Genomic DNA, 13,843 nt, shown 5'->3' on the forward strand with positions numbered 1-13,843 from the left:
CAGATCAATATCACAAGAGAGTGTCTCAAACCACTCATACTGATCCCAGATCAATTTCATTGATCCCAAATCAATGTCACAAGAGAGTGTCTCAAGCCACTCATACTGATCCCAGATCAATGGAGGTCATCCTAGCTGATCTGAAATGGGGCACTAAAGGCTTCTTATCAGCTTACAAGAACCTCCCCCACTCCAAAGCTTATATATTCTCAAGATCTAGCTTATGATTGATAATTTGCAAAATTAAATGACTTGAAATAGGTGTATGCTTTTGTTTGCCTTTAACTGTTAAGTGCTTATGTTCATTTGCTTAAACTGATATGAAATGCATATAACAGTAAATAAAGTAGAAAATAAGCAAACAATAGGAGACAAAAATATAATATGGAGTTCACCTTGATATTTTAGGCTACGCCTCCTTGAGCACTAATCAACTCGATTAGGCTCTTTGGGATTATGGCTTCAATTCTTTTACAAGTGCTACACTTAACTCCATTGGGTTACAACTAAACCAATGGGCTCAGAATGCCATCTTACCCCTGGATTTCCTTACTCTGCAGAGAGATCTAGACTTCTCTGGACTAAACTCCTTCAATTAGTGCTCTGAGCTATCCTGAGATCTAGTTTGCATCAACTCCCTCGAAACTCTCTTAACTCTCTGGAACTCCTTCTATCTTCAGCACACTTTGGACATCAACAATAGCTTGATCATTTGATCTCTTCGCTGTTCTGCAACTTCACTACAACATCATGGCTCTTAAAAGTTTGCTTTGAGCTCTCTGGCTCTGCGGCTCTGCCTCCAACCTCGGTGGCTCTACCTCTGTCAAGCACTCTAGCCTTGCAACTCTGGTGGCTATCCTTTGTCCCCCAACATCTCTGGGTTCATCGTGTTTTATAACACGTTCTGTTACCACAATCGCTTAAAGCGTGGAAACCGACTGTCCGCTTCTTCGCCTCCTTCTGCATTTTAATTCGTGTTTTAATGACACATTCTGTTCATCATTTCCTTACGGTGGGGAACAATGATGTTTGAATTAGAAATGGTTTCATACTTGAAAAGGAACTGGCGAGCGCGTGCAACCCGATCGTTTGGTCTTCTTTCTGCCTTAATCACGGAAATAGACACATAACGGAATACACAGGCAAAACTCACAAAAACACATCATGAGCCTTTAAGCCAGAACTCAAATAATATCAAGCCGACTCTATAAATCTTTCGGGTCCGCGCTTTGATCGCATATTGCAATCACATTATGTAAGGTCCAAAAACCCAAATACACGGAAATACATAGAAAATCCTCTATCGGGCGCCAAGGCTGGATTTCAAATGATATGAAATCGCGTCCATAAACCTTATCGGGTCCGCGCTTTATTGCAAGTCGCAATGGCATGGCCCCTTTGTATTGCTTTCCCCGATCTCCGATCCCCGATCGCTCTGATTGGCCTTATCAGCTATCAGCGCATCGACGATATTTCCGCTTCACGGTCCTTTAACCTTTCCGATCAGTGATCGCTGATTCAATCACAACCGTTGATCCCTTTTATCCATCCGACGGCTACGATGGAAGCGCTTTTCGCAATTCTTTAAGCTATGATGCGATTTTGGCAGTTAATATGGACCGTTGATTCCTCATTTAATACCACGTTCCTGCTAAACTCGAAACATCAAGTAGTTCACTCAATCTCCACCGTTGATCCGCGATCTCTAATTCGACGGTTGATAGTCTTTTCAGGTGGCCCACTTGCATGGAGATTACCTGCACGAAAAAAGAAGTTTTCTCTCTCCTGCAGCCTACTACGTGTCGGCGAGTGTATGGAATCGGGTTCAACCTTTCCAATACCATTTACGCTTGGAGCCTCCCTGAAATACCATTTACTGCCTTCCTTCCGGAACTCAAAAGGTTTTAGCTCGTTTTATATAGATTTTTCGAATCCACTTGACCGAGACTGCCCATGTGCTTTTCAATGTAAAATGCTCTTTATAAAGATTTAGCGCTTAACAAAAGTTTTTAGCACATAAGGCTAATATTAACCCTTAGGCCAAATTTAATAAGAAATGCCTCATTTCCTAAGGACATTGGGCAAATCTTCTTTTTACAATAACTCCTTCGTCCGGAGTCCGTTTTGGCCTGTTCAAATTGCATTGGATTCAGAATGAAACAATCTACGAAATGAGATTATTTTCAAAATCATCCAATGACTTTCATTTTTCCTCTGTGAGGAAAATTCATACACTTAGAAGTCTATGTTAGATCCATTTTGGATCACTCCTTCCCACTAAAATCTTTTGGACTCCAAAACACTAATACACTGATCTAAACAGTGAATGAGAGTACCTCACCCTCTTTTTTCAGCCTCCATACACTTGCATTGCATAGTGCCTCTGAACTAAAGCCTTTGAACACTCCATTCTTGGATGTGCTTGTCCTTTTGGGAAGAACTGTCTTCCTCCTTGACTTTCTGCAGAACCCCTGCTGAGAAGGTCACAAAAGGTAGTTTGAACTTTTCTGCCTTGATCATTGATCCAAGGTAGCTCAAACCAATGTGAAGTTACGTTTGCGTCACAAAAATTTACATTTGTATCTGTTTGATATATTGTCAACAACAACAGGATTACATACAACAACTGGATGGCCTAAATTCCTGCTTCAACAAAAGAAACAAATTTAACATCTTGTGAACACCTCCATGTCTTTACACCTGCATAAAAATGATTGACTAGATAACAAGCCGACAAAACATGCCTTTAAAACAATTGACCCTTCAAGTCAAGCATGTAGAAAAAGAACTTTAGGATTCTTTTTCAAAGATGAAACACTTCATCATTATCTCCATCTTGGAGACCAAATCAACTTTTCCCAAGTCAATATTACATTACATGCATGTTAGAACAAAGTAATCAACCCTTCAAGTTAATCACACATACATGTTCAAATACAAGGAAATCATCAACATCCCTGTGTTCATGCACATCATTCTCATGCATGCATTTCATCCTTCAACTTTCGCTTAAGTACACTGTACTTTCGAAGGTGAAATGAACATAATGTTGCAGCAATAAAGTGAGTCTCCTACTCAACTTTTCCATTCACCTCTTTGGTAAAACTCTGCAAATTGCATTCCATTAACAAAGAAATGCATTCTATTGATTTGATGCATTTTCAAAAGACATGCAACCTTAATTGGATAAGAACTCTAACCATTTCTTACCAATCCATTTCAAAAGTCCTTCCTTTGTCTGCACATCAACATCAACATGTGAATCATCTTGAAACACATCATTTATGGAATCTTTCTTTCCATTCCTGCCATTCTTTCTTTTCACCTTCTTCAAGTTTTTTGGAAGCATTGTTGGATTCAAAGTCCAACATTTTGCAGCAATATGTCCTTGCTTACGGCAATAAGTGCAACGCATGCGCATATTCTTGACAACATGATTTGCCTTGTCCAATGGACCTTTGGCTCTTTGCTTCTTTTCCTTCAAAAGTTTCCAGTATATGGCCATTCTCTTCCAACATCTAGAAACATTATGATTATCCAAACCACAAAAGGAACATGCAATTCTTTTCCCATACTTATATGGGAATTTATCATGCTTTACATAATCAAAAGGAATATGATTAGAACCAGATTTATACCTTTCTCTTTCACCTTTATTGCCTTCATGAAGAGGTGAATTGAATGAACAAGTAGCTCCCTTTGGAACACCATCAATCTCTTCAATGGTTTCAAAGTTTCCACAACTCTCTGGTTCAAGTGTATGCTTATGAACACCTTCTTCCTGAAAATGATGTTTCAAGCTATTGCATTCCCCATGAATACAATCTTTACACTTTTGAAGTAGAAGACATGAAATGAAACTCCTTGGAACTGTTTCAATTGTCTTCATGGCAGCTTTGGAACTTTCTCCATAAGATTGTCCATAGCCAAGAGCCAAATACTTAGGCCTTTCCTCAACTATTATTGGCTCAACAATACCCTATGCATGTTTGCCCAAGCCTTTTCTTCATAGTCCATCTTGGACATTAACTTGGAACCTATGCCTCTAATATGTTTTTCGAAAGAACCAATATAAACATTCTTAGAGGAATTCGAAGACAAACTGGGATTGTTTACCTCTTCTTGAGGTTGATACTTGACTAAAGATTCTTTGGCAACAAAAAGTTGTGTCTCCAACTCATGCATCATTTTCAGGTTCATATTTGCAATATGAAGTTGCCTCTCCATTTTCTGTAATTTGTTAGAGAGCAATTGCTTCTATTCCTTCATGGAATTCAACTACTCTCTATGTATGATTCTCTTCCTTCCATCCTCATACATTTCTCTCACCATATCCATCATGGTGAGCAAGTCTTGCTTCTTGTCTTCATCAAAGGTTCTTGTGAAGAAATAAGAATTTGAGGACTCACTTGTAGAAGTTGTCATTATCAGAATGAACAAAAGAACTTCGAGATTTAAATAGAGGATGAGGAAGCGACCACCTCGGAGTGATGAGATAGAGATGGAGACAGAACTGGGAACAATGGACAACAAGGATTGAATAGGTTGCGTGATGCATAATGGTCGTGTCTCGCATGCTTCATGCATTGTCTTCAAATAGAGTGATATATATGCTGCTTCATGTCATGCGCTAAAACAACAAAACACAAAGCAATGGAGTGGCACTGCGTTTATCGATCATCCATTTCCATCATGAAATCGCTATTGTCTTTGATGAAGCGCAAAAAAGCAGGAGTAATGGGCCATATAAGGGGGTCAATGTCGGCACTTGAACGAGCCACCATAAATATCACACTTGATGCGCCTTCATAGAAGCGCCACTGGATACGGTGGGCAGCCGCGTGAAAGCACATGGGAAGCCTCCCTTAAGGGAACTGACGGTGAGCAGGGATCTTCGTGCCACGTTCTGTCCATAACTAATCAAAGATTTCAAAGGCTTTAACCAAACGACCTGTCGAAGCGTAACAAAGAGCTTATTCGGGAAACCTTTTGCAACAAACCTCTTGTGCTTCAAGGATTGCTTTGAGGTCCTTTGGGATAAGAAGAATGCCTTCAGCCCTTTTTCCTTCTTGTCCTCTCCTGGACTTAGCTATCAGTATCTTTCCCTGAACCTTTGCAAACTCAAACAACAATCAGCTTACAAACAATCAAACAATCAATCCTTGACTGTTTAAACATCTTTCAAGTTAAACAAGCAAATAGATTAATCTATCAATCAAGCATTCTGATCTGATACCACTTGTATCATGATATAATCTGCTCTGGTATAACTTAACTCTGATATAACCAGCTTTGATACCACCTAATCTGAAATGGGGCACTAAAGGCTTCTTGTCAGCTTACAAGAACCTCTCCCACTCCAAAGCTTATATATTCCCAAGATCTAGCTTATGATTGATAATTTGTGGAATTAAAGGACTTGAAATAGGTGTATGCTTTTGTTTGCCTTTAACTGTTAAGTGCTTATGTTCATTTGCTTAAACTGATATGAAATGCATATAACAGTAAATAAAACAGCAAATAAGCAAACCACAAGAAACAACAATATAATATGGAGTTCACCCTGATATTTTGGGCTACGTCTCCTTGAGCACTAATCAACTCGATTAGGCTCTTTGGGATTATGGCTTCAATTCTTTTACAAGTGCTACACTCCATTGAATTACAACTGAACCAATGGGCTAAGAATGCCACCTTACCCCTGGTTGTCCTTACTCTGCAGACGGATCTAGGCTTCTCTAGACTTGACTCCTTCAATTATTGCTCTGAGCTATCTTGAGCTCTAGCTTGCACCAACTCCCTCGGAACTCTCTTAACTGTCTCTGGAACTCCTTCTTATGTCTTCAACACACTTTGGACATCAACAATAGCTTGATCATTTGATCTCTTTGTTGTTCTGCAACTTCACTACAACATCATGGCTCTTAGAAGTCTGCTTTGAGCTCTCTAGCTCTGCGGCTCTGCCTCTGTCAAGCACTTTGGCTCTGCGACTCTGGTGGCTATCCTCTGTCCCCTAGCATCTCTGGGTTCATCGTGTTTTATAACACGTTCTGTTACCACAATCGCTTAAAGCGTGGAAACCGATTGTCCGTCTCTTCGCCTCCTTCTGCATTTTAGTTCTTTTTTCATGACATGCTCTATTCATCATTTCCTTACGGTGGGGAACAATTATGTTTGAATTAGGAATGGTTTCATAATTGAAAAGGAATCGGCAGGCGCGGGCAACCTGATTGTTTGGCCTTCTTTCTGCCTTAATCCTGGAATAGACACATAACAGAATACACAGGAAAAACTCACAAAAACACATCATGAGCTTTTAAGCCGAAACTCAAATAATATCAAGCCGACTCTATAAACCTTTCGGGTCCGCGCTTTGATCGCATATCACAATCGCATTGTGTAAGGTCCAAAAACCCAAATACACAGAATTACATAGAAAATCCTCTATCGGGCACTAAGGTTGGATTTCAAATGATATGAAATTGCGTCCATAAACCTTATTGGGTCCGTGCTTTATCGCAAGTCGCAATGGCATGGCCCCTTTGTATTTCTTTCCCCGATCTCTAATCCTCAATGGCTCCAATCAGCCTTATCGACTATCGGCGCATCGTCGGTATTTCTGCTTCACGGTCCTTTAACCTTTCCGATCAACGATCGCCGATTCAATCACAACCGTTGATATCTTTTATCCATCCGACGGCTACGATGGAAGCGCTCGTCGCAAGTATTTAAGCTATGATGCGATTTTTGCAGTTAATCTGGACCGTTGATTCCCCATTAAATCCGACGGTTTGCACTAAACCTGAAACATCAAGCAGTTCGCTCAATCTCCACCGTTGATCCGCGATGATCTCTAATCTGACAGCTGACAGTATTTTCAGGTAGCCCACTTGCATGGAGATTACTCTCCCGAAAAAGAGGTTTTCTCTCTCTTGCGGCCTGCTATGTGTCGGCTAGTGTATGGAATCGGGTTCAACCCTTTCAATACCATTTACCACCTGGAGCCTACCTGAAATACCATTTACCGCCTTCCTGTCGGAACTCAAAAGGTTTTAGCTCGTTTTATATAAATTCTTCGGATCCGCTTGGCCGACACTTCCCACGTGCTTTTCAATGTAAAACGCACTTTATAAAGGTTTAGTGCTTAACAAAGGTTTTTAACACATATGGCTAATATTAACCCTTAGGCCAAATTTAATAAGAAATGCCTCCTTTTATAAGGACATTGGGAAAATCTTCTTTTTACAGTAACTCCTTCGTTTGGAGTTCGTTTTGGCCCATTCAAATTGCATTGGATTCAGAATGAAACAATCTACGAAATGAGACTATTTTCAAAATCATCCAATGACTTTCATTTTTCCTCTGTGAGGAAAATTCATAGACTTAGAAGTTTATGTTAGATCCATTTTGGATCACTAACACAGGGAGTACGGTAGATACAGCGATGCATCCATTGATAGTACTACTATGGTCCCTATCCTCATTTCGCTGCTGATTGATTAGATGAGAGGTACTTCCCATGAGTCCCAGACTGCATGGGTAGGATGCCTCGACAAGGGAACTAATCATCCTGTCCACAGGAGAACGAATCATCTTGTCAGTGGATGCCACAGAGAACTAATCATCCTGGCCCACAAGAGAACTAATCATCCTGTTCCACAGTCACCACGGAGAACAAATCATCCTGGCCCACAGGAGAACTAATCATACTGTTCCATAGTCGCTACGGAGAACAAATCATCCTGGCCCACAGGAGAACTAATCATCATGTTCCACAGTTTCCACGGGAGAACTAATCATCTTGGCCCACAGGAGAACTAATCATCATATTCCACAGTTGCCACGGGAGAACTAATCATCTCGGCCCACAGAAGAACTAATCATTTGTTCATAGCGCACCACCAGAGGAGGGTGAGTCGCCCTGTGGTCGTATGTTGCTCCAGTAAGTACCCCAAGCCCCTTAGAGCTCCTAGAGCTCAATGCATGCAACATGCAGAACCCTTATAAGAAGGTCTCTCAACGACTCCAAGTCATTCGGGAAAGTCACAGATTTGACCTTTCCTCAGGGCTTTGACAAAATGTCTGCGACCTGTACATCAGTCTTAATGCGATGGAGCCTCCTCGCTCATCAACTTACCATATCGCAAATAAGGCAGTGTCTGATGTATATCTACTGGAGCAATCATCGAATACGAGATTCCTCAATAATCGAATCCCCCTCTGGTTGTCAGAGAGAATCACAGTGGTATTCATCATGTGTACAAACAACTCACTTAAGAGCTTCTGCAACCATGCAGCTTTACACGAGATCATACTCATAGATATGTATTCGGTCTCGGTGGTGCTTATAGAAACCGACTTCTGCTTCCTGCTCATACATGATATCAAAGTAAAATCCAAAGAGAACCAGCACTGAGAAGTGCTCTAGTGATCCTCCACACTACCTGCCCAGTTAGCATTCGAATAATCATGCAGTTTCATATTTCTGGCAGTGTATCTCAATCCATGAGAGATTGTGCCCCGAAGATATCTCAGAGGATTCTTGGCACCAATCCAGTTAGGCTCAACCAAATATGAGCTCACCATTCTAATTGCAAAACATATGTCCGGACGAAAGTTCACCAAGAACATCAACGCGAATGAGTTTATGAAACTCAGAGGCATTTCCCTTGGTCTAACATCACTACCATATAACTTCTGAAAGTTAAGATCCTCAAGGTAGTCACAGGCTTGCAATTTATCATTCCACATCCGGAATCCAAGTCCCTCTTACTTCTGCAAATGAGAGGGTCTGCACCTGTCAGAAATAGGTCGTCCTCATAAGGTGCCGGTATGAGAGGTCTATCATCCACAACCTTCAGGTAATGGTTTGGATCGGTTTCACTTCTAGTGAATCTCAGCTTCATGAGACAGCTATCAATCATCTCATACTACGCCTGGGGTGTTTTGCTTCAAGCCATAGAGGGCTTTCTTCCACTTGTATACATGAGATTCCCGATCATGAATCTCAAACTCCTCGGGTTGTTCCAAACCTGTGGACCTGCTTCATGAGGGGAATGGTCCCCTTATAAGATTTTCCTTTGGTAAATCTCAGAAATGTACCTTCATGCTCTACTTGAATTCAGAGATCCCTATCACCATTTGACTCACATCAGGTAGGGCCCCATAGGTAGACCTCCGGTGTTATAGATGCGATATGTCAATTGACATGATCCCCAATGGACCATCCTGCAACTTGATACAAATTTCCAACCCTGAACCCATGAGAAAAAGCATCTTTGAAAATTATATTTTTTAACACATACTTTTCCATCAATGAATGCCACCTTGAAACCTTTGACTTCCATTTCCAAGATGGACACCAGGTTCTTCTTGCGATCAGGTACATAAAAGAAATTTTGTAAATGAATCGAGTTACCCTTATTCAATTGAGAGTTAACATTCCCTGCACACTTTCCGGGATAGGTGGCATCGGCTCCAAGTATAATGATTGTTTCCATCTTTACCAAATTAGAGAGTGCACCCATCTATCTGATGAAGTGCCTTGAAGCACTACAATGTATCAGCCAGATTCTCAAATAATTTGAAGGAGAGGGCCAATACAAGATAACGCTTCTTTATCTTATCAGAAACAACATTTGATTCTTCATACTTAGGGTTCCTTGCTTTCTATGAAGAGTAGGCCATTTTCTTGATGACTTTCATTACCTGTCATTCCTTTGATCATTGAATATGTCCTTGAAATGATTGTTATCATCATCAAGTGATGTGTCCCTACCATTCAGACACTATAATGGCCGAACTAGTTCTCTGCCTTTCCTTCCACCTTGAGATCCGGTCTTCCAATGAAGTGATATTTAAGTAGGCCATATTCCGCTGCGCCATTCTGATAATATTCTCTGCTTCAACTTCACCCTTGTTGAATTTGAAGAGGGATGAGGAATCCACTGATCCTTTTGTCCTTTCCCAACTGTCTTCAGTGATTTCTCTTTCACTCTTGCTTGGGCATTGTCTTCACCTCAGCTCTGATACCATGTTAATTTTAGGTATGTTCTATGCTTAGATCAATTCATTTCAATTTTCATAGTTATCTCCATATCTTTTTTGGATTAGCAATCACATCAGCATTAAAGTAAGTTGCAGATAGAACATAAACATAAATTGCAGAAGACAAGCCAAGACAAGAGGACACAAGATGTGGCGCTAGCCAAGGACAAACCCCAATGTGGGGAAACCCTTGATCAATTCTTCTTATATGTTATTCAATAGTTTAGCAGAGAGAGAGAGATAGTATGTCTACAATAGAAGTCAACACTTTGACTTATCTAGATAAGAGCATAGATCATCTCTAAGAAGATGATACATGAGATCAGTTGAAGACATGCTACCTCAACTAATTCTCCAAGGTGACTCCTTCACCTATTGTTATGTTGCATTTCGTCATCATGTTGCACCTCACCGCGCTGCACCCATTATCACTATGCTGCATCTCATCACGCTTCATTAATCATGACTGTACCCATCAATGTACTGCATTATGTGCCATTGCTACACCATGTTGCCATCCTGACCTATGTGTTGGCTGCACCTTGCTTGCTTGTTTTCCCTAGCATGCTTGTTGTCCTTAGCATGCTTGTTGTTGCATGCTATTTGTCCCTTGCATGCTAGCTGTAACATTGCATGCTTGGTGTATTTGTTGCTAAGTACCATACAATTGTCCCAATGTTAGTTAGTTGTCCTTTGCATGCTGCTGTCCTTCGGAGACAGATGCTCCGGCTGTTTCGAAAGTGCTCGATAGTTCTAGTAGTTCCCACTGTTCCCGACAGTTTCCGCAGTTCCCGCTGTTCCCGGCAGTTCCGACAGTCCTGGCAGTTCCAGCTTTTCCGACAGTTCCAACTTTTCCGACAGTTCCCGCATTTCTGGCTTTTCCAGCTTTTCCAGCTTTTCCAACATTTCCAACTTTTTCGACTTTTCCGGCAATTCCAGCTTTTCAGGCATATCCGGCTTTTTTGGCAGTTCCGACAGTTCTTGCTTTTCCAGCAGTTCTGTCTTTTCCGGCAGTTCCTCCTTTTCCAGCAGTTTCGGCTTTTCCGGCGTTTCCGGCAGTGCCGAATTTTCGGCAGTTCTGGCTTTTCCGGCAGTTCCGACTTTTCCAGCTTTTCTTGCTTTTCCGGCAGTTTTGACTTTTTCGATAGTTCCGGCTTTTCCAGCTTTTCTGGCTTTTTCGGCAGTTCTTTTCCGGCTTTTCTGGCAGTGCTTTTTCCTGCGTTTCTGGCTTTTCTCGCAGCTCCTAATTTTCCGGCAGTTCCAGTTTTTTGCCCTTTGGATCAGGGCAACTTTATTCCTTAGGATCTCTCCTCCTCCTAAAACCTAAAGACCAGTAGAGAGAGGAAGAGATCCCAAGTGTGTTGAGATGACTTGAAGGCCACCTCTATTTATACTGAAATGTTGAGCACATGTGGGGTTTATTTTGATGTTGGCTGACCTTGAAAAATTGTCTTATAACGCAAATAAATTCATAACTCCATGAATACTTATCAGAATTGGATGATATTTAGATCAGTCCTACAACTCTTGATGAGAAGGATCCAAGAAAAATATCAATTGTGATAAATAAGAAGACCCACATGGAGTTTGGCCCTAGTTGCCAATTTTAACACATTGCCACATCATCATGCAATCCATGTCATCAGTGTCATGTCATGGCCTGTCATGAGTCATCATGTGCCACATAATTTGTGGGTTATGTAATTCTATATTGGAAAATGTAATGTGAAGTGGAAGTCCAAGAGTGATCTATGTATTGTGAAGAGTCATGTTGGAAGTCAAAAAGTCATGACAAATCAAACAATCATGAGTGTAGTCCAAAAGTCATAAGGGAGGTGAAGGATCACCCCATGTGTTATATATACACCCTGATTGTTCATGCAAAAGAATTTTCACCTTGGCCTCTCCGACAAGGCATTAGAGAGACAAGCTAGTTCTTTTGGGGAGCAAGGAGTGGCTCCAACACTCTACTATTGGGGTAGTGGTGTTCGTTGTATACATGTATCTTGTGACTTTTACTTAATACTTGAAGCTGATGGCCGACATGTTTTCATGCATGGATTGTGAATATTTGTAAGACTATTCTATGAATATTTATGGTTCATGTTTGGCTTCACCTATTCTAAAGCAATTTAACTATTTTGATTATTTTAGTGCTTACCTAATGAGAATGTGTTGTAATGGTTTCTATAACTGTCACATCCTTGTGGACTCTTCCGTTGGATGTTAGACAAATCTTTTTTATTTATAATGGTTGTAATGACCGTCACATCTTTGTGGACTATTCCAATGGATATTAGACATATCTTCTATGTGTGTGTGTCTACTAGGGTGGTACTATTACCTCTCTCCTAGAGGCTCACTTTTCTTTCTCAACGCAATGAGAGAATCTTGACACACATACAACTGAATACTCATCAGGCATACTCACTTTGCTAATCCGAGATTACTTGTGCATAACTCTCTTGTGCTAAACTTTGTAGCCAAGACAAACTTATTAGAATATATGGCAGCTGGGCTGATATCTCAGATGGGGCTCCTATTCCAAATAGTGTGAGGTTTAATTGGGACTTCACATTGGAAAAACCCCCTTGGTTGACATATTTCCAACACCATCAACAAAATGGCACTAGAAGGATGGCTAGACGCCAGGTTGTACCCATTGAGCCTGCTTTGAATCTCTTATTTAAAATGGCTCTTCCCCAAATCATAATCCTAAGATGTTTTTTCTAAAGAGCTTAATCTTACCATTACTGCGTAAGTTATTCATAACCTGTCCTAATTTAAGTTTGATGGTGAGGGTGAATTGACTCTTCGTGAACATATATTTCAAGTTGTCCGTTTTTCCTTTCCAATGAAATAAATTGCAATGATGTTATGGCTAGATTACTCACTGTCACATTTGAAGGTCGTGTTAATTGATGGTGTCATACATTACTTGCTGCTTCTATCCATTCATTCGACCAGCTTGCGAAGGAGTGTCATAAAGCATTTAACAAGTATGATTACCAGGATGTTCTTAAAATAATTATTCATCTAAGAATGAAGCCTAATGAATTAGTTGAGTATTTTTCCGATCGATTCATTCACCTTTGTTATGAATTTTCAGGAGAAGACACAGATCATGATTTCATTAAGTGAAAGTTTAAGCATTTGGTTCATATCTCTTTGCACGGTGAATTTGAGCCCCCTGATGTTTCTACTTCCCCGACTTTTGTAAATCATGAAGCACCCTAATTTCAGAGGAGTAACCTACTATTCCGTTTGTTCCTTGTCCTCCTTTTCCGGTTTCGATGTTGGTGCATCCTTGTGATGATAAAAAAGTTGAGAAATGTGCAAATCAAATTCCTAGTCCATCTCTTCATTCTCCTTTTGTTTCTCATGATTCAAATCTAATGAAAGAAACCCCAGAGTGGCTCATGGAGCCTAGGGTGAAGGCTAATCTTTTCATTCCTAAAGATGGCATTGGCACTCTTAGCATCAATTTGGAATCTGGTTCCATCAAAAGTGCTACTTCTTCAAGGGGCATCTATCATCCTCTACCATCTACATGTCATGACTTTGCACATCATGATTTGCTTGATCAATCTGCTCCACCAACTACCTCTTCATGCTTTCCTAATTTTCGAGTTGCTGGTTCAAATTGCAATCAGATACAAGGTAATCATTTTACACTGATAGAGGAGGAGGAAAGTGAAGAGACTTTTGATCTCTCTTCTCTTTTTCAAAGTTCCCCATGTTAAGATGATGCACTTCCATTCTTGGATGATTTTCAACCTGATAATCTTGCTAGTGA

This window comes from Pinus tabuliformis, chromosome 4_1 (genome assembly GCF_031772625.1).
Source record: "Pinus tabuliformis cultivar Carrire ecotype Pingquan chromosome 4_1, CPIR1, whole genome shotgun sequence".
Taxonomy (NCBI): Eukaryota; Viridiplantae; Streptophyta; class Pinopsida; order Pinales; family Pinaceae; genus Pinus; species Pinus tabuliformis.